Below are 23,193 nucleotides of genomic sequence, written 5' to 3' on the forward strand. Positions count from 1 at the left end.
TTTCTTTATGAAATTCAATATTTATATTATCCATTAAAATTACAATTGAGTTGAAATGTTTCTATCCACCTGTTGCTGTGATAGCAAAGCAAAATCTGAAAATTAATGGTGCCCCTAAATGAAATATCTTGATATTTTCCCCACTTAATCAAAAAGGTAGAATGAAAACCTATTAACAGTTTCCCAGCTGCATAAAATTATCTTATATTTACACAACTACCAAAGAATCATACCATCTGTCATATTTTTATACAGTTATCCAAGTAGTGCCCGACATTTTATGGATATCCTTATTTGCTCTATATATATTTAAAAGAGATTATGTATGTACAGAACTTAGCAAACTTTAAAGCATTATTTAAAAGCTTATTGTTGTTACAAGTTCAGAGTTTTTCTGTGGCTTCATGATTTATAACACATTGTATTTTTTCTAAGAAAGAATTTTTAAAGTCTCTGTCCATATCATCAGTCAACTTAATATTTGTTTAATAAGAATATTCTCTTTTTATTATTAATAAAGCTTTTGATTTACAAAACATATGCATGGGTAATTTTTCAACATTGACCCTTGCAAAGCCTTTTGTTCCAAATTATCCTCTCCTTCCTCACACCCCTCCCCTAGATGGTAGGTAGTACAATATATGTTTAATCCAATATAGGTATACATATTTACACAGTTATCTTGCTGCACAAGAAAAGTCGAATCCATAAAGAAAAAAATGGGAAAGAAAACAAAATATAAGCAAACAACAACAGAAAGAGTAAGAATACTATGTTGTGATCCACACTCAGTTCCCATGGTGACCTCTCTGGGTGTAGATGGTTCTCTTCATCACTGAACATTTGAAATTAGTTTGAATTACCTTATTGTTGAAGAGAGTTATGTGCATCAGAATTGACCATTATGCGATCTTTTTGTTGCAGTGTATAATAATCTGATTCTGCTCATTTCATTTAACATTAGTTCATGTAAATCTCTCCAGTCTTCTCTAAAATCATCCTGCTGGTCATTTCTTACAAAACAATAATATTCCATAACCTTCATATACCATAATTTATTCAGCCATTCTCCACTTGATGGGCATCCATTCAACTTCCAGTTTCTAGCTACAACAAAAAGAGCTGCCACAAACATTTTGGCACATACAGGTCCCTTTCCACTCTTTAGTATTTCTTTGGGATATAATCCCAATAATAGCAATGCTGGGTCAAAGGGTATGCACAGTTTGACAACTTTTTGGGCATAGTTCCAAATTGCTCTCCAGAATGGCTGGATTCTTTCACAACTCCACCAACCATGTATCATGTCCCAGTTTTCCCACATCCCCTCCAACATTCATCATTATTTGTTCCTGTCATTTTAGCCAATCTGACAGGTGTGTAGTGGTATCTCAGAGTTGTCTTAATTTGCATTTCTCTGATCAGTAGTGATTTGGAACACTCTTTCATATGAGTGGAAATAGTTTCAATTTCATCATCTGAGAATTGTCTGTTCATATCCCTTGACCATTTATCAATTGGAGAATGGTTTGGTTTCCTATAAATCAGGGTCAGTTCTCTATATATTTTGGAAATGAGACCTTTGTCAGAACCTTTCCTTTTAAAAATATTTTCCCAATTTGTTACTTCCCTTCTAATCTTGTTTGCATTAGTATTGTTTGTACAGAAACTTTTTAGTTTGATGTAATCAAAATCTTCTATTTTGTGATCAATAATGATCTCTAGTTCTCCTCTGGTCATAAATTCCTTCCTCCTCCACAGGTCTGAGAGGTAGATTATCCTCTGTTCCTCTAATCTATTTATGATCTCATTCTTTATGCCTAAATCATGGACCCATTTTGATCTTATCTTGGTATATGGTGTTGTGTGGATCCATATCTAATTTCTGCCATAGTAATTTCCAGTTTTCCCAACAGTTTCTTCCGAATAATGAATTTTTGTCCCTAATGTTGGTATCTTTGGGTTTGTCAAAGATTAGATTGCTATAGAAATACCCTTTTTTGTCCTTTGTATCTAATCTGTTCCACTGATCTACCGTTCTATTTCTTAGCCAGTACCAAATGGTTTTGGTGACTGCTGCTATATAATATAGCTTTAGATCAGGTACACTTAGACCACCTTCCTCTGACTTTTTTTTCATTAGTTCCCTTGCAATTCTCGACCTTTTATTCTTCCATATGAATTTTGTTGTTATTTTTTCTAGGTCATTAAAATAGTTTCTTGGGAGTCTGATTGGTATAGCACTAAATAAATAGATTAGTTTGGGGAGTATTGTCATCTTTATTATATTCGCTCGGCCTATCCAAGAGCACTGAATGTCTTTCCAATTATTTAAATCTGACTTTATTTTTGTGGCAAGTGTTTTGTAATTTTTCTCATATAATTCCTGACTATTCTTTGGTAGATGGATTCCCAAATACTTTATACTCTCAACATTTGTTTGGAATGGAATTTCTCTTTGTATCTCAATAAGAATATTCTTAACAAAGAAATGATCCCAACCAAAAAGAAAGTAACAAAAGAAAATATACTTCATTATTTTTATGATAGTTAAGTGTGCCAATTTCTTACAAATATGTTCATACACACACACAGACACACACACACATATACATGCATAAAATTATGTTTTGTTTTGTTTTGTTTTATTTTGCAAAAGCTAGTTAGTTTATTTAGGAGAAGAGCTGACAGACAAAATGATGGGATACAACATAAAATAGAGTGGGAGAGCACATGAAAGACAAGTTTTTCGGTGGAACTCACAATTACCCAGTAGAAAGGGAAAAACCCATGAGGTAGGGTCATTCCCTTAACTGTCAGATTGAAAAGGGGAGAGCCAGGAACATAATGGGATTAGAAAAGATACCATGTAGCATGGGGGAGGGATGTGAGTAGAATGCTAGTGCAGATTGACCCAAAAGAGGACAGTCCACAAACATATGTTCTGAGTACAATTCTGAGTACTTAGGACAATTGCCTCTATATGTCATAAAACATGTAGCATTTGTCAATCAATACTATAATTACATTTTTAAATGGTTTTATTTCTTTGTTTTTTTGCTGAGGCAATTGGGTTTAATTGATTTGCATAGGATCACACAGCTAGGAAGTGTTGTGTCATCATGCATTTTAACACATTTCCTGGAAACAAAGTCTTTACAAAAAAAAGAATGATTTTGATTAGAAAGTACCATGAAAATCTAGTAGAAGAGATATTTGGGGATGAAGAGATGGGATTCTAGTGCTTCTTGAATCATACTGTTATGATGCTTTCAAAAGGATTTTCTAGAAATCATCTTTTAGTGGAGTAGAAAGAATAAGGAGGAGGCAGTAGACCAGGGTTCTAGTTTCTGCTTTTCTACCCCCTTATATCTCTTTTAATCAATAGTCAATAATTATTAAACTCATACCATGTTCCATGAAGTGAGCTAAGTACTTTGAATGCAAAGAAGGTCAAAAGAGAGTCCTTTTTTCTAAGCCTCAGTTATTCATTTAAAAAATGTAAATAGTAATTCTATAGTTACCTTATAAGAAAGACATGAACAAAAGACATAAATCAAAGTTTTCAGAGATCTGACTTGGTATTTGTAAATTCACCACTTCACCACATTCCATTACCCATGTACATTACAACCAAATTTATTTATTTATCACTATGTCAATATACTAGCCATCCAGTAAGTATTGTAACAGTCTGCAGTAGTTATTTTATTCTGTGATTTCTTTTTAAATTGTCCATAGTTGTTGCTCTATCATGATCCATGGCTTGTTGTGTTGTCCTATCTTAATTGTCATCCCATTCTTGATGAAAAGTTCTTGCTAATTTTCTTAAAACTTTGTGATTGCTGATGAATAGAACTTGGAAATTGTAAAGGTACACATATCTATATTTGCATGTGTACCTGATCATTAATGTGAGGTTCCAGTGATATCCAAGGATGCAGAAAGAGATTTAACAATGTGAAGAGGATGTATATGGTTGCAGCAAATCGCTTGAATAACATAAAACAGTACAGTGAAGTATAATACCATAAAATACTAGTTAAGAAGTCTTTGAGTGATAAAGTGAGAAGATATCATTAAGAAATAACAAAGTAGCTTTAAGAGTATAAATTCAATAATTGTATCCATATATGTAGCACTTTAATGCTTAAAGAAAGTTCTTTCCTAGAAGTCATAATTGAACACCAAATAGATAATTTTTATTAAATTAAATTAAAAAGCTTTTGTATAAACAAAACTAATGTAGACAAGATCAGAAGGAAAGCAATAAATTGGGAAAAACATTTTTATATTTAAGAGTTCTGATAAAGGCCTCATTTATAAAATAAAGAACTGACTCAAATTTATGAGAATTCAAGCCATTCTCCAATTAATAAATGGTCAAAGGATATAAAAAGACAATTTTCTATGAAGAAATTAAAACCATTTCTAGTCATATAAAAAGGTGCTCTAAATAACTATTGATTAGAGAAATACAAATAAAGACAACTTGAGATACCACTACACACCTCTCAGATTGGATAAGGGGAAAGGAAAAGGTAAATGTTGGAGGGAATGTGGGAAAACTGGGACACTGATACATTGTTGGTGGAACTGTGAATGGATCCAACTATTCTGTAGAGCAATTTGGAACTGTGCTCAAAAAGTTATCAAACTGTGCATACCCTTTGACCCAGCTGTGTTTCTACTGGGCTTATATCCCAAAGAGATCTTAAAAGAGGGAAAGGGACCCACATGTGCAAAAATGTTTATAGCAGCCCTTTTCATAGTAGGGAAAAAAAACTGGAAACTGAGTGCATGCCCAATAGTTAGAGAATGGCTGAATAAGTTATGATATATGAATGTTATGGAACATTACTGATCTATAAGAAATGATCAGGAGGATGATCTTAGAGAGGCCTAGAGAGACTTACATGAACTGACTCTGAGTGAAATGAGCAGGACCAGCAGATCACTGTACACGGCAACATCTATATTATATGATGATCAATTCTCATGGATGTGGCTCTTTCCAACAACGAGATGACTGATGCCAGTTCCAATGATCTTGTGATGAAGAAAGCCAGAGAGAGAACTGTGAGGACTGAATGTGAATCACAACATAACATTCTCACTCTTTTTATTGTTCACTTGCATTTTGCTTCTTATTCATTTACTTTCCTTTTTGATCTGATTTTTCTTGTGCAGCAAGAGAATTGTATAAATATGTTTATACATATTGGTCTAACATATTTTTCCCCCCCTGAGGCCAGGGTTAAGTGACTTGCCCAGGGTCACACAGCTAGGAAGTGTTAAGTGTCTGAGACCAGATTTGAACTCAGGTCCTCCTGAATTCAGGGCTGGTGCTCTATCCACTGCGCCATCTAGCTGCCCTTGGTTTAACATATATTTTAACATGTATAATATATACTGGCTTGCTTGCCATCTAGGGGAGGGGATGAAAGGAAGAAGGGGAAAATCTGAAACACAAGGCTATGCAAGGCTCAATGTTGAGAAATTATTCGTGCATATATATTGAAAATAAAAAGTTAAAAAAAAAGAAATGATGAACAACAAATAAAAAGGAAAGTTCTTTCTCCCTTATACTGTGAGTTTCTTATTTCCATTTTACATATGAGCAAACAGAGGTTGAAAAAGTCCAATAGTTTGCTTATGATCATAGGGCTTATAAGAGGCAATCATAGGAACTAGAATACTAGTAAATTTTAAATGGCAGCAATTTAGGAAATATGCTACCAAAATATATCCAGGCGTAGATTTTTCATAAACAATACAATGCAAATGCAAAAAAATTATCTAAACTAGTTCAATTTTCTCAGTGGAACAAAAGGCATTAAAGGGAGCCAGCTATTTTGCTCAAGTGGAATTGTTAAGATTTATGGGGAAGTCCTATTCTCTTTTCATGTATCTAAAAATAAGTTTATAATGAATTTATTAGAATTAATTTAAAATATTCATTCAAGATTGGCCAAAGCCAATTTTATCTATATTAAGTAAGAAACAAAAACAAAAGGAAACAAAAAACCTCAAGATGGTGGTGGGTCTTTTTTTGTTGTTGTTATAGACCATTTGTAGTCAAAGAGTCTGAAGTAATGTTTCAATTGATGTGGAGATGTAGAAGAAAAAAGGTTTAGGGGAAAAATACAAACTGAGAAGCCTTTTATTACAGTAGTAAATGTGCATATCCTATCTATGATGTGTACACAGGGTCAGCTAGAAAATTTCTCTATCAAGGGAGAAAATGTCATCAGATGGAAGTGATAGACAAAGCATGCTTTCATCTTTTCAAAACAATTTAGTGCTCATGCTATGAGGATTTACAGCCTACACATTTCTGAGGTACCTATAAGAGCCAAAACAACAACTTTCAAAGTGACTTTTGAGTTTCTGTGCTTCAATTCATTTTGAGGAAACAGAGCAAAGGAATTAAGGCAATCATGCCAGAGAGACAATGTTTTAATCAACTGCTAAGGACATGTATTTTTTTAATCTGATTTCCTTATTGTCAGTTCTTTGGATATGATACAGATATTTATTTATTTGATCTTTCTCAGGTGATGTACAGAAATTTTATAATTTTTAAAATATTGTTTATATGTATGTCTTAAATTCATATTGCTGAAAGAACAGATTAATATTGGCTCTTAAATGCTAAAGTGGGGATCTGGGATTTGGTTCCTCTAAGCTTTGTACACAATGGCATTAAAATTACTATCTATGTTATGTTACCAGATATAGCCATTGAATCAGTTTTTATTTTTTAATCTCATAATTAGAAAAAATTTCTTATTTCTATCTTTCTAGAAAATAAAGTAAAAGTATAAATGATTACATGTACATATTATATATATGTATATACACACATATAAACATATACCTATATACATATTCACATAAACATGTGCAAACACGCACATTCAGACACATGCATGCATATATAGTTATTCTATTAATAATGGGAACTACTTATGAAAAAATTTCATTTAATTATATATATATATGTAACATATAATAATAACCTGCTTTATAATTTATATTCTTTTAGCATTATATGAACAATTTAGGAGGGGGTAGTATGATGATAGGCATTTGGTCTGAGAGAAAGAAAGTCTTGGCTTCAAGTCCAGGGTCTGACATATTGGCTAGAAGATTCTGAAAATGTCATTTAACCTGTCAGTAATTCAGAAGACTATGATTGTATATAAGGCAAATAAGGAAGGATAATATGTTTCTTAGGCTCATGAAGTTAATGCTCCCTTTTTCTCCTTGGGGAAAGATGAAGCTTGGGAAGTACACTCTCGGGGTGATTCTAACGTTAAGGGCAAAGCACTTCATTCATTTCGCTCCTTGCTATTATTGAACACACAAAAATTATCTAGTGATTGATAGATAAGCAAATGAACAACAGATAAATAATATTAATATCAGAATCTCAAATAGGGTCCTAGAAATAATTATACATTGACTCTTGTGGAATGCTGAGTAAACTTGTTATAAGATGCTTCAGACTTAGGCATATGAATTGATAATACAGCACTGAGATAATGTATGTGAAACTTCCCAGAAAATTCTCAAGACTCAAATCTAAATGAAACAACATACACTCCATAGAGCCACAAATAATAGGTGCTTGATAAAATTTTGCTGTTCAATTAAATCTCTATTTTTCTCATTTACTCTTCATCTTCTCCATCCTTCTTGTCTCTGATTAGAGGTCCCTTACTTCTCTTCCTTCTTCTTGTCCTTCTCTCCTATTTATTCCTTGGAGTTGCCAATGGTTCTTATATGCAGCATTTAGCCTAAATGGTGACTCCAGAAGTAACAGAGGTTCATGATCTAATATCTCTTGCTCCCCCTCTCTTGGTAAAGGTTAAAATCCATTTTTCTTTGTCATTTCTAAGTCTAAGCAAGCATATTTCTATTTCCAATCAGAATGATTAAACTATATCCCAGTGAAAAATAGAAGATAATCAGGTATAGGATCTTTATTTTTCAGGATGGTTGATAAAGAGAAGTTGATTGATTGGTTGGTTGGTTGGTTCTTGTCCTTTATTTTTATTTTTTTATTTTTTAATAGTTTTTATTTATCAGATATATGCATGGGTAATTTTACAACATTGACCATTGCCAAACCTTTTGTTCTAATTTTTCCCCTCCTTCCCCCGCCCCAGATGGCAGGTTGACCAATACATGTTAAATATGTTAAAAGTATAAATTAAATACAATATATGTATACATGTCCAAACAGTTATTTTGCTGTACAAAAAGAATCGGACTTTGAAACAGTGTACAATTAGCCTGTGAAGGAAGTCCAAAATGCAGGCAGTCTTGTCCTTTATTTTCAAAGATCAAAATGATATCACTGTTTTGGGGTGTCCAACTGTGGCTAATCAGACCCATATCTACTTGGAAGGTTCTGCCAGAAGTTGGCCACAAATAGTTCATATCAGAGAGAAGTTAGGATCACACTATATATTATAAATAATATTAATTTCTGAGAAAAAGGGTCAGATTTTCCCATCCTTCAATAGTCCTGGGTAAATGCTTCAAACCTAACCTACATTTTAATGACAGATTGCTCACTCTGTTTCTTGCAGTAAGCGTGGTAGTTAAAGCACAACTGACAGTAGGGTTTTTCTAAAATCAACTCTCATTTCTTGATGTTTTAAAAACTATTTGATATTCTTTCTTATAAATAAATGTAATATTTATTATAGAAAGGTAATATGAGCTCTAATTAGTGAAAAAGCTTGGGAATTTTCTATCTAATGCTTGACTCTGCAAAAAAAGTAGGAAGTGAGTTGTTGGTACAGTGTACTGGTCCTGTCATCATGAGTTGAAATCCAGTTGCAGACAATGATTAACTATGTGATCGTGGGCAAGTCATTTAACCCAGGTTTCTTAATTTTTTCTCTCTTGCAAACCCTTTTCACCAAAGAAATTTTTATATTATCTCAGGCATGTAAGGATATAAAATAGGTATAAAAACCAAACATTTATTAATAATAAATCATAAACAAATTTATTTTAAAACAATTTTTGATATCCATATAATTTTATCATTTAGTAAAGATGAAAGCAAATTTGGGTACTATTGAGATGTATGTGCTTGTTTATTTTTGCATAAAGAATTAAATCTTGGTGGAATATTTGATATATTTTATTGTTGCCAAAATTTTCACTACTCCTACATTCTGTTATGTGATCCCATATGAGATTGTGACCCACAATCCAAGATGTTTTGATTTAACCTATGTTGGCATTGATTTCTTAATCTCTAAAATGATGAAGATATTGCTTTTTGATAAACAAATGAAATAAAATTTCTAAAACACTTTGCAAAGGGGGAGAATTCTGGAAAGATGGTAAAGTACATTTATAAATTTCAAACTCCCCAGATTTCCCTCACAAACAGAATAAATGTGCTCCTCAGGGTGAAAAATCAAGGCATGAGGCAGAAGAGGAGTCCTCTTGATACAATGCAAGAAGACCTCGGGCTTGGGATTAATTTGAAGTGAAAAGAAAGAATGACAGAGTCCAGATAAAAATAGTATTCATATTATACAAATGAGGTAAAAAAGAAGAATAGACACAGAGATATTAGAGGGAGATGGAGGGCTCATAATTCTGAAAATCTACTCACATGGGGAATGGGTTCAATAGGCAACACTACATAAAATCCATGAAGGGTATATCTCCAAAATCTATAAAGAAATAGAAGGGAGGGATGGGCAAATGAGGAATTAAAGGCTGAGGGAAAAATACAAGGGAGGAATTCTTGGATGGGGGAAAGGTTAAGTAATAGGAAGGCAAGTTTTGGAGCAGAATTTTATTAGTCAGCAGAGATAGGAAAGACTCATCTGTCTATGTGGAGTGTGTGTGTGTGTGTGTGTGTGCGTGTGTGTGTGTGTGTATGAATATATGTGTATATATCTGCATATATATACATAAATATATATTTTCTTAACTGTAGCTTGCTTGGGGGTGATGATGGGGATGAAAGGGGAAAGAAAGAATAAAAGATACACAGCAGAGAACCAAAGAACAATTTACAAAGAAGTAAAGAAAAAAAATAGACATTTGTGAATATAATTTCTTCTAATATATACACTTTTTTGATTTGGTATTTTGTTGTTAAATATTTCAATTCCTCCCTGATATTCTACAAGATACATGACAGTGTTCTCTCTCTCTTTTTTTTTTTTTTATCTTTTTTTCTATTTTTTTTCCAAATAAAATAAATTTAGAAAGCAGAAAAAAACATTTTGCAAAACTTAAAGTACTTTGTAGATAACTAACTCTTTTATGCTATCATTATTAATATAGTTATTTCTAGTTTTAAATCCTGTAGCCTTACAAAACTGGCAAGACTTTACTATAGGACCCATTTTGTTTCTTGAAAAAGAAGACTAAACAAAAAAAAGAGAATAAACAGTTATGTCTTTATTTAGGTTTTTCAAAGGGATAATTATTGCAAGTTAATTGATAAAGGAAGAAGAATAAAATGACCAAAGGTTTAGGCCTTGCAGATGATATACTTGGAATATACTTATGCAGTTATCTTTCCATTCCGGATATTGACGGAGGTTGGGCATTTAGTGACAGCAGTAGTTTGCTTTGGGTCAATAAAAACACACCCTTTATTCAAATATGCAAAGAAACGGTTCTTTGCATGAGAAAAGCTGACATTTCTGGGAGATAGGATAATTTGTGTCTGAATCAGCTGTCATATCTGGAAGTTGATCTCAGAGAAATGAGGAGGTCACTGAAATATGTAGCTTTTGAAACTGTGCTATTCCTCCCCTTTTTGTGTCCCATTAGTTTCTGAGTTGCCTCCACAGACTCATTATAGATTTTTTTGTGATACTATTTTCCAACTAAGTGACAAAAGTAGAAACTCCATTTGTTGGTGCTCATAGTTAAGACCTCACATTGAAAACATTCTTATCAGACTGCTGTTCATTAATAACTATATTTATGGAGGGATGTCAGAATTCTTTTTATCTAGTTTTTAATTTAACAGGATTGTTTTAAAGTGTATGGCATAGAGCTAATGTGTTACCTGTCTTTACATTCATAGTCTCTGTCATTTTTTTTTCAAACTTCTATCAAACATAATCCTTAAATCATTCAGGATATTGCTTAAATTTTATAAAAGGAAATGAAAGATTTCTGAGGCACCCAAATGTATTCATCCTTATTTTTCATAACTTTAATCCAATTTTTCTTTTGCTTTATTTTCTTAGTTATGCTCAGAAAACTATGAATAATATGATGCACTTGTATTCACGATCCATTTATGAGAAGGAAATCTGTAAAAATACTATTCATCTTTCTTGTAATTAATATTTCCTATGAAATTACATGACAGAGCTGACAGAAGAGAGGCTGGAACTGCTTCTTTGGACTTAACACACTCATTGATGTCATAGATATTTGCCTCTATTACTGACTTCATCTTTCCCCCACTTCTTAATTATATTATAAGCTCCTCAGTGTCTCATATTTACTTTTTGATTCTCTGTCACTTAGTATAGTAACTTCCATCTATTAGATGCTTTGAATATTTTTAAAATAAAATTATCAATTTTATTTTTAAAAATAAATGATATATCCAAGATCTCATAGCTTATCAAAGATAAATCAAGAATTAGAATTTGAAAACAGATTATTGTTGCTTCTCTAGTAATTTCCAAAAGACATTTTCCTTTTTTTTTTCTGCTGAGACAATTGGGGTTAAGTGACTTGCCCAGGGTCATACACCTAGTAGTTACTAAGTGATTGAGGCTGGATTTGAACTCAGATCCTCCTGACTTCAGGACCAGTTCTCTATCCACTGAGCCATCTAGCTATCCCAGACTTTTTCTTCTTTAAAACACTCTGATCAAATAACAAAAAGGTCTTTTTTTTATATAATATGATTTTTTATAATATGATAATTTAGTTCTTTGGACTCCCAATTTATAGTCTTAGAAAAAGTTGCCTGGGCACTGAGTTTCTAGGGGTGACAAAGTCAATGGGTGTCAAACATAGATATTGAACCAGGATTATCTCCTCTCTGAAACTTGTTCCCTGCCCATGACACAATGCTCTTTTCCAAGCAATACTTACTTAATTAGCTTGGCCACTCATTTGAATGGTGCAGTATGTCACATTTCTTTATGAGTTTTCATTGTTCACAACAGAAGTAGTTTGATCATTCTTTGAGAGATAATTTTCAAGTATTAGTTTCACTTTCCTTTACATAAAGGTGTTCAGATCTCTTAATCTAAAATTGATTTAACTGAAGAGCTTATCTGTCTAATTTATTTCTATCTCCCCCTCCCCAATTTTGCTAATAAGGAAACTGAGGTATTTAAAGATTATATGGCTTGTGTAAGGTCAAATCATTGTAAAATAGCAGGTGTGAAATTTGAACCAGGACTGTCTGATTTCAAATCTTATATTATTTCCCTTGAACAAATATAGAAGCACACACACACACATACAATATTCCAATTGTTGTGTCTGATATTCTTGTTTCTGCTATTACAATGCTTAATGGTTATACTCCTTTGTTTTCACTATTTTTATCTTTGTTTCCTTTAGCCCATATATTAGCTTCCCTGGTTTTCAAATAATACCCTTGATTAAGCTAATCTTCAGTCTCTAAGATTTTACTACATTTACTATATATAGATATTTTAGTATACCCTTGCAGTGACTACTGATGGAGAGAGAAAGAGACAGAAGGAAAGAGGGAAAGAGGGAGACTGGGAGACAGGGAGAAAGGGAGAGAAAGAGAGAGAGAACTGGGACAGACTGATAACTCATGCTCAAGGTAGGTGAAAGCCCTGACAATTTCAACAATCTCTGAGAGGGTGCTCTATTAATGTCCTTACCTATTCATAGCAAAAAGATGTTAGCTGATGGAAAAAAAGTAGGATATTTGGTGACAAGAAATACTTAAAGTAATAAGCACTGAGGGATTTAAGAATATGACAGAAAAGACAACTGTTGACTTACTGTTTTCTATCCAAATTCAGCATACTCCCAGCTTCAGCCATATCTTCTATAAGAACATAGAAATCATCATATACAAAGTTAGATCTATGGTGTGGAAAGGTGCTTATTTAATTTGAACTGAGGGCCAGGGAATGCTTTTGTGTTCTCCAAGTAAATTTTATGTTCCCAAACTTAGTAATTTCTTTAGGTTTTAAAATATTACAATTTCCCAATAAAAAGGGGGAAATGTCGATGTCCTTGTTGTTTACTAAAACATAACCCTAAATTAAACATAAGACTAACCAAGAATCAATGGAGACCTAGAAGGAGCATATCAGGTAATTTTTAGTAATGAATCAGTTGGACAAATGTAGACGATGGAGCTTCAACAGATACACCAAACCTCTGTCAGATAATTGTACTGACAATGACATGTTTTGGATGGAAGTAGGGTGGGTAGGCAGAAAGTATCCTAAACAGAATAACATATGATAGCACTTGTTAACTGGAAGGAATTGAAAAGGGAAAATCAAAATCATGGAAGGGAAATATACAGTGATTGAAGATACATTTTATATATGCAAAATTACACAGAGGGCTAGTTCTAAATGTTCAGTAAGTAAGAATTACCATAGCACTAAGTCATCTAAAATATAAATCACTTAAAGATATTTGTTTAAAAAGAATATTGCTACATAACAGCAATACATTGGGCTAATTGCTCTTAATTTCTCTTTGGGGGCTACTTTCTATGATTTTATGAGAAATTTAAGTTGACATTTATTAATTTTAAACAACACATTAGTGTTATTACACATTAATTTCAGGAACATGAGAAGAAGAAACCAATAAAATTACTTTTTCTGTTCCTTTAACCAAATTTCTATAATATGCATACATCAAAATGTGTAAGCATTGAGTATAATGTGTTTATTCACATACTAAACTCCTCACGGATTTTTTCCACAAATATCAGATCAGAAAGATAAATTAATATATAGAAAATTGGAGGGACATGATTAGGCAGTGGTTTTCCTGGAGGTTTGATGAACTTCAAACTCAGTGATGATCAGTAGTTTGACATGATTGATAATTTGTAATGAAAATGCCATCTTAGACAATTAATAGAGGCATGGTGTCTAGGACAAGAGAAGTTACAATCCCCTTCTTCTCTATCCTGTTCATGTCATGTGTGGAGTATTGTGCTCATTTCAAGTCATTTTAGGAAAGAAACAGTCATACTGGAGACTGTGTAGGGATGGAGAACATGTTTTATGCAGATTTTCAACTTAGAAAAGAAATAAAATGAAGGACAATATTAAAAGCAGTAATATAAATGAACAGGTTTAGGTTTCATGTAAAGATTAGCTTAATATTTAGAGTGAAAAGGATTGTCTCTGGCATTAGAAAATAATTTCTTCTTTACAGAAATGTTTTAAGCTGAGGCTGGTCCAACATTTGTAGGGGGTATGATAGCAGTCTTTCATGGCTATGGCCCATGGAGTCTTTCAGAGATATATCATTCAGTCCCTCAAATCTTACTTCTTAATAATAATAATAGCATTTATAAAGTATGTTAAGGTCTATGTAAACCTCCCAAAAGAGAACGTTTAGATATTTTCAGTGGATTTCTTTTCAATATTTTGTTGTTACTAGCATAGCACTTTTACTGGCTTTCTTTTGTTCCTCATTCTCATTATCAGACTGACTCTTCTCTTTTTTCTTCCAGATACAGTCTTGATAATATCCCCTCATTTTTCATCATTCAGATAAGCTACAGTTTGCTTACAGTCACTATGCATCTATTTGTTTCTTTTTAAATGATATATTTTTTTATCCTTTTAAGATATGTCATAGTGCCTCATGATTCACATTCATGTAACATTGTTAAGAGAATATTAATGTTTAAAAGACAGGATTGAGGACAGGGAATCATTAAAAGTATTATGCAGTTAGCTACAATATTATCTAGCTAGCCATTCTTCTAATCTGTTCCAGGACTAATATAACTTGTGTGTGTGTGTGTACTGTATAGCAATTTGTTCAAATTCAGAATATGAGTGATTTTGCTTTTCTTTGAATCATCAGTGCATTCGTTTAGTGTTAGTAGTGTTAGTTTAGTTCTGATATATGAAGAGAGAGAGAGAGACAGAGAGGGGAAGAGAGAGACAGAGACAGAGACACAGAGTCACAGAGAGAGAGAGAGAGAGAGAGAGAGAGAGAGAGAGAGAGAGAAACAGAGAGACAGAGAGAGAGACAGAGAGAGAGAGAGAGAGAGAGAGAGAGAGAGAGAGAGAGAGAGAGAGAGAGAGAGAGAGACAGAGAGAGAGAAACAGAGAGACAGAGAGAGAGACAGAGAGAGAGAGAGAGAGAGAGAGAGAGAGAGAGAGAGAGAGAGAGAGAGAGAGAGGGAGGGAGGGAGGGAGGGAGGGAGGGAGGGAGGGAGGGAGAGAGAGAGAGAGAGAGAGAGAGAGAGAGAGAGAGAGAGAGAGAGAGAGAAGGAGAATATGTGGATATTTAAGTTATTCTGTGTTTACCTTGTCTACACCAGATTTTTACACTCTTCTTAAAGACAGTATTTGTGGTATGTAGCCATGAGGCTTCTAAGTAATCTTATTTGGCCTACTTCATCTTTGAAGCCTGAACCATATAGTCTAACATAGGTTTTGACATCTTAATGCTTATTTTTTTTATATTGAGTTTTATTTGAATCAAGATATATATTTTTGGAGTTAGTTTCTTTTCAAGTTCCATAAAGTGTTTTGCTAAAATATGTACTAGTACCTAAACTGAAATCTTCTTCATGGTGATCTCGTTACTTTTTTTTTTTTTTTTTTTTTTTCACACATACTGTAATGTGAGATGACCAAGCGTTCTGTGAAATGTTATTTCTCGTCTTTTAGTAAAGTATAAAGTTGACACTGCCATATCCTTTATGTCCTCCAAAGAGAATCTGTGAATTTTCTTTCCACATAATCACAGTTATTTGATGTTTTCTGGAATCATTCATAGTGAAAATATTAGTATGGGTATGGTTTATGTCCTCTAGTAGTGTATCATCTTTTGGAATTGGGGACAACAAATCCATGTTAGAAGAACCATTCATTGAGCTGATGTTTGTTGATGTCAAAGCACTATGTGACCCTTAACATCTGCATGACACATAGTTTCTCTCTTTCTCTCTCAAATAAACATATTATAATAAATTATATCTTATAGTGTAATTATAATTATAATACTACATCTATAATATATATTTTGTAAGAGTATATATATATATGTATATATAATTTTTTCTTCTAAATTACTTTGAGATCATGCTAGATGAAAACTAGACTTTTTAAAAAATAGTTTTAAAACTGCCAGTGTTCAAAATTTGGAATACAAAGAATAATTATAGCTCCTTTTGAGTTACATGAACTACTTTCTACCATCTTATGTTATGTAGGTGAACATATTTATAATATCCAGCTTTTTGTAACTCACATTACCTTAAATTCAAATTAAGAAACATTCATCTCAGAAAGATGATTATATATAAAATGTTTTTATATATAAACACATACATATATACATGTATGTAGTATGCATGTGTGCATTAGTGTATTGTATGTATACACATGGTGTGATATAGTATTATTTAACTATAGAAACATTTTGAAGGTTGGAATGGACTTAACATCCTCCTCCTTTCATATGTAAGAAAGCTGAGACCCAGATAGGTTAACTTATCCAACTGTAAGCAGGTATAAATTTATAAACTATGGTTTAGTAAGACAAAGATTCAACTCTTGCTTCTTACAACTTATTAGAAGTGTGGCCATAACCCTTTTCTTTTTTATCCCACATCTATGCAAGCTCAAATATTTCTTTTTTTATCCTTCTCATATAAGTCTCTGTCTTTCTACTCTCATACCCATCACTCAACCTCACCACCTCATGCCTAGAAATTGCATAACCTTCTCATTTTCTTCCATTCAGCTGCCAATATGATTTTCCTAAAGGACAGGTATGACTATTCGTCATTGTACTTAATAATTGCTGTAGTCTACTGTTACTTCTGATATTATGTATGGAATCATTTACTTGTCATTTAAAATCATCCATACCTTAACTCCCAGTTCACCTTTCAAATCTGTAGCCAATTCCCTCCTATACGTTCTCCTTCCCCACCTTTGCTTCTTAACTTCCCTAAATACCTTTAAGGCTTAAAGAAATTTTCCACCATAGAAAGGAGGTGTTTCTTGGTCTTCTCTTCCCACTCCTTTCCTTCCTTCCAAGATTATGGCTCATTCTGTACGTATCTTGGGTGTATGCTGTCTCCTCCATTAGATTCAGAAAGATTGATTTTTCTTGTTTTTTTTTTTTTTGTTTTTTTTTTTTTACAAAACCCTAGTGGGTAACACAGAAACTGAAATATACTAAGTACTTAATAGCATCTTGTTGATTTGTTGACTTGACTTGTAGAGGGATTTCTCATTTAGATTGTAACTTTTTGATTCTGATTCTGTGATCCTGTGAAAGGACTAGGATAGTATGAGTTAAGGTATTTTGGTTGGAGGTCTGTAACAAGTCAGCAAATATATAAACTTTTATGAGGAGGGTTATCAACTCAATATTTTCTATTTCTTTCTATTACATATGGAAGATATAGGCTTCAATTGAAGTCTGATGGAATCAAAATGTCATACAGAGAAAGATTATGGAAACCTATGATTTAATTTTTTAAAATTTTATTCCTGGAATCATTTAAGTGGAAAATGGAATATATTTTCAAAAAATTGTAAGAAGGAATAGATATTCTATAATTCTAATATCTCTTATGATCCTGTCTTGATAAGATATATAAGATAGATAAAAACATGACTTGTTTGCTAAAAAAAAACTGTTTACTTCTTTAGTCTTTTCCAGCTTTTTAATTTTTCCCTTTTTATAATCAGATAAATATTGGAAGTAAAAAATGAATAACAGTAACTGGTCTCGGAATATTTAGCTAACTTCCAATTTAAAGTGCTCCTAAACTACCCCTATGGAACATAAACCTAGGGCATTATTGTATCAATGACTTGTTGAAGGTGGGAACCATTTTTCATTGTTGTCTTGAGTAGACAAAATAGGCACTTATGTTTATTGAATTTAACTCTGCATTGTTGAGTGGACTTCAATGGAATAGATCAGGATCGATTTGAAGATATTTCTCTTATAGGTAATATGGGGCTATCATAATGTTGACCCTCATTTGTGAGAATAAGCAGAAAAAGAGACAACATAATGAGATGCAATGGTTGTACATTTTTGTATATTAAAACAAAGGGTGAAAAATTAAGGTAAATGAGTTGTAGGAGTAATCATCTTTGCATATGAAAGTGGTTTCTTTTCTCAGGTATCTATTGCATGACTACAAAATCTCATTTGTTTACAAAATGGACTAAAATTGGTTATACCATAAAAAGAAATCAGATTTTACATAAAAATGTAATCTGGAGTTAATCTAGTAAAATACTCTGAATCAAAAATGAGCCCAAATAAACTTAAATTTCTGCCTATTGGACACAGTCTGACCACCCAAAGGGAAAAACAACAAAAACAAGAACAGTACCAAACCTTTCCCAGTGAGTTAAGATAGAATGGTAGGAAGGAGAGGGTCTTATGTAGAGAGAAACCTAAGTAGATTTTTATCAGTCATAATATCTCATGTGGAACAAGGAAAAAGTGGGTGCATATCACAGAGAAGAGCATTGAAAATATGTCTGTAGTTATCTGTCACAAGGATGGAGAATTAGATAGTAGTGTCAAATTGGCACAATTGTGTACCAGTAGAATCATTCCTAACAAATTAACATATACTTGCTTAAACATTGATTTTTAAGGGGAATTAAATAGAACTGAAATAGATGTATGATTAACCCATTATGTAAGATTCTGTATATAATATTGCATGAAATGAGGGTTTTCTGTAGAATCGTTGAAACAGAAACCTAATAACAATCTAACAATAATTATTCTGTATGAAAATATGTTTAGAAGAACTGTACATTTTAACCTCTATAGGATTGCTTACTGTCTAGAGGAAAGGGAGGGGAAGAGAGAAAGAAAAATTTGTAATACAAGGTTTTACAAAGGTGAATGTTGAAAATTATTTTTGCATGTATTTGGAAAAATAAAATACTATTAAAAACACAATTTTAAAAATGCAATAATTATTCTGCTCCAACCATACTATAATTATATGTGCCATACAAGCCTGATTGGTGGTAATCTGGATATGATTGTACATGCTATTAATTGTTAAATCATCTGTTGATACAATTTTGATATTTTCTCTTGAAAAAATATCTATTCACATTGGAAATTTTGTATGTACATGTGAATATACACAAACATATACATTATTATACATATATACACATGTATGTATGCATATATATCATAACATGGTAGCAAGTATACTGTAAATATTTGATACAGGTCAATCTCTACAGATAGATTAAGGGGAAAAGTAATGGACTTGAAAATCCTTATCTTACCCATAACTAAACTATTAAGTGTAACTGTCTGTAATGCTAGGGATCCCATGAAAAACAGAAATACCACTCCAACAAGGTTACAAGATAGAATAAACTCAGTGATAGTAAAAGTTTTTCTAATTTATTTTGCTCATAATGAATTTTTCTTCTTAATGTATTTATATTCATTTGGACTATTTACTATTATAATTTGTGGGGATTGTTATTAAATTAAGCTACATTAAAAAAAAAAATACATGCCCTCTACATTTACAGAATTGGGATGAATGAAAGGAAGGCAACTATAGAGGACCATCCCCTACTTCTAAATGTTCTATGTGTGAATATTTTTGAAAATTAGTCTATATCTGGGATTTTTTGTTATTAAAGCTTTTTATTTACAAAGCATATGCATGGGTAATTTTTCCAATGTTGACCCTCACATAACTTTTTTGTTCCAAATTTTCCCCTCCTTCCCTTCAACCCCTCCCCTACCTGGCAGATAGTCCAATACATGTTAAATATGTTTAAATATATGCTAGATCATATATATATATATATATATATATACACATATATATGTATATATATGTATATGCATATACATATGTATATATACACACACACAGTTATAGTTATCTTTCTGCACAAGAAAAATCAGATCAAGAAGAAAAAAAATTGAGAAAGAAAACAAAAGGCAAGCAAATAACAACAGAGAGAGTGAGAATGCTATGTTATATTCCCCCACTCTGTTCCCATGGTTCTCTCTCTGGGTGTAGATGGTTCTCTTCATCAATGCACAAGTAGAACTGATTTGAATCATCTCAATGTTGAAGAGAGCCATGTTCATCAGAATCGGCTCATCATATAGTATTGTTATTGCTGTGTACAATGATCTCTTGGTTCTGCTCATCTCACTTAGCATCCGTTCATGTAAGTCTCTCCAGGACTCTCTGAAATCATCCTGCTGGTCATTTCTTACAGAACAATAGTATTCCATAGAATTCATATACCACAATTTATTCAGTCATTCTCCAGATGATGGGCATCCACTTAGTTTCCAGTTTCTTGCCACTAAAAAAAGGGCTGCCACAAACAATTTTGCACATGTGGGTCCCTTTCTCTCCTTTATAATTTTTTTGTGATAGATGCCGAGTAGAAACACACTGCTTGATCAAAGGGTATGTAGAGTTTGATAACTTTTTGAGTATAGTTCCAAATCGCTCTCCAGAATGGTTGGATCCATTCACAATTCCACCAACAATGTATCAGTGTCCTAGTTTTCCCACATCCCCTCCAACATTCTGCATTATCTTTCCCTGTCATTTTAGCCAATCTGACAGGTGTGTAGTGGTATCTCAGAGTTGTCTGAATTTGCATTTCTCTGATCAATAGTGTATATCTGGGATTTTTATATTTTTATATGAAAACACTGCAACCATATAGAAAAAAAGGACTTCCTGAAAGTAAAAACACTGATAGCAAAGTGTGAATAAGAGAACAATAAGGAATGTGTTTTTAATTAAATTTAACAGCTATTTATTAAGCACCTGGTATATATAAATCATTGTTAAGATTTGACGAGATAGAAAAGTTGAGTGTGGTGTATATGTGTATGTGTAGGCCCTGCCCTCAAGAACATAAAAACGCTATTGGATGAAAGGGAAAGAATAGTAGGTGACAGACATGCAAATAAGTACTACAGCAAAGGTTGATATTGATAGAGGCAAAAAAGAGTTTCAAAGTACCTTAAGAAAGTTTGAGGAAAAAAATATTTTTTGGTGTGGAGTTGGGGAAATTTTAGTGGAAAAAATGCACAGAAGAGTGAGATGTTATCATTTGCATGGGACAGCTAGTAGTCTAATTGGATTCATGAAGAGATTAATGTGAAGTTGGGTTGGTAGTTGGGAGTGCAATTATAGAGGCCCTTAAATGATAGGAGGAATGGAGAAATTGGAAATTTTAGAAGAAGAAGGATCTCTGCTAAATACTAATATTACAAAGATGAAATAAAATTGTCCCAGTATTCAAGGGATTTGTACAATATTATGTGATATTTATATGGCACTTTTAAGACTCTAAAACATCTTAAGTATATTAAGATCCTCAATTAGCAGGCATTATCACTATATAAAAGATGAGGAAAAGACCCAGTGAGGTTTAGAGATCTACTTATCACATCACAATGTCAGAGATGGGATTTAACCCCATGATTCTCAACCCTAAAGCATTATTCAGATAACACTGAATCTTTATTTATACTATTTGTTTTCACATCATATTTCTTTAGAGAACTGTTGAGGTTAGAATGCAGATTAATTTTTTCTTTCACATTTTTTCCCAAAATATGTTCTGAAATGATTTTGAAATGAAATGTTTTACAATTCATATTGTAATTAGTACAGTGTTTCTTTTTTTCTCAGTAGGTGGAAAGTGAGGTGAAGGGAGAGAATTTGCAACTGGAAATAAAATAAAATTTTTTAAAAAGAAAATATATACATAATAAATGTGTCTAAACATGCACATATAATGTATACATACATATAAACATATTCTCTATTAACCATTGTTTGTAGAAATTACTTAAAAAGAAAGAAAACAAATTACATAAAACTTAAGTAATATATATATAAATGCTGCTTAAGTTTTGTTTATATATAAATTTAACTATATAATTTGTTTTTGTATACATGAATTCATAAAAATTTTGTTTATAAATGATTTTTATTTATATATAAAATCATAAATGACAGGCAAATATTAAAGATTGTTTAGCTCAAACTCTCAAAGAGAGGATCAACATTACTTTTTTTTTTTTTTTTTTTTTTCCTGAGGCTGGGGTTAAGTGACTTGCCCAGGGTCACACAACTAGGAAGTGTTAAGTGTCTGAGACCAGATTTGAACTCCAGTCCTCCTGAACTCAAGGCTGGTGCTCTATCCACTGCACCACCTAGCTGCCCTAAGGATCAACATTAATAGAACTCTAGAGAGATTTTGACTTTTATATTATGTATGCACTTAGTGAAAGAACTAGAGCCAGAACACACATCTTTTGACTCCCATGTCTGATGGCTTTGCTCTCTACCTGGTGGTTTGTGAAATGGTTATGAAGGTGGTGTGTACATTGAGTGTATGAATGTATTTGTCAGTATGTCTACTTCTTTAGATAGGTAGAAAGATGTACACACATGAATATATACAGATACACACAAATATGCATATACATATGTATGTGGATTTACATATGCAATAAATATGTGTATCTGAATATATGGCTAATGCACATGTGCACACATTGTAGAATATATGTTCACTGTACATACATGGCCATTTGTATAGGCATACATGAGTGTACAAATGTATATGTGTGTGCATATGTGTATATGCATATCTATATACATATATAATAAATAAAATAAATATGTTATAGAAATATATAGATTTCAAAAAAATCTTATATGCATTAGTAGAGCTCACCTAAATACTCTTTCCTATCACCTGTTAGTCAGTGATCCCCAAAAGACTGAACATTTGCCCAAAAAAGTATAGATTTATTGTTTATCAGTAGAAATGTTACATATCAGAAGAAGTAATATTCTAAGCCTTACTGATCAAAGAAGATCATTTTATCTAATACTTTTGAATAAATTAATTCATGTAAGCCATTGTGTTAAGCAATTAGAAATACAATTGATTAAAT

General features: G+C 32.4%; 1 protein-coding gene across 3 annotated transcripts in view; it reads left to right on the plus strand.

Moving 5' to 3' along the window:
- Positions 1-23,193, plus strand: part of DCC (DCC netrin 1 receptor) — a 1,370,610-nt gene that overhangs the window by 817,637 nt on the left and 529,780 nt on the right. The gene's annotated exons all lie outside the window — the stretch shown is intronic.

This window comes from Sminthopsis crassicaudata, chromosome 1, assembly GCF_048593235.1.
Source record: "Sminthopsis crassicaudata isolate SCR6 chromosome 1, ASM4859323v1, whole genome shotgun sequence".
NCBI classification, from domain to species: Eukaryota; Metazoa; Chordata; class Mammalia; order Dasyuromorphia; family Dasyuridae; genus Sminthopsis; species Sminthopsis crassicaudata.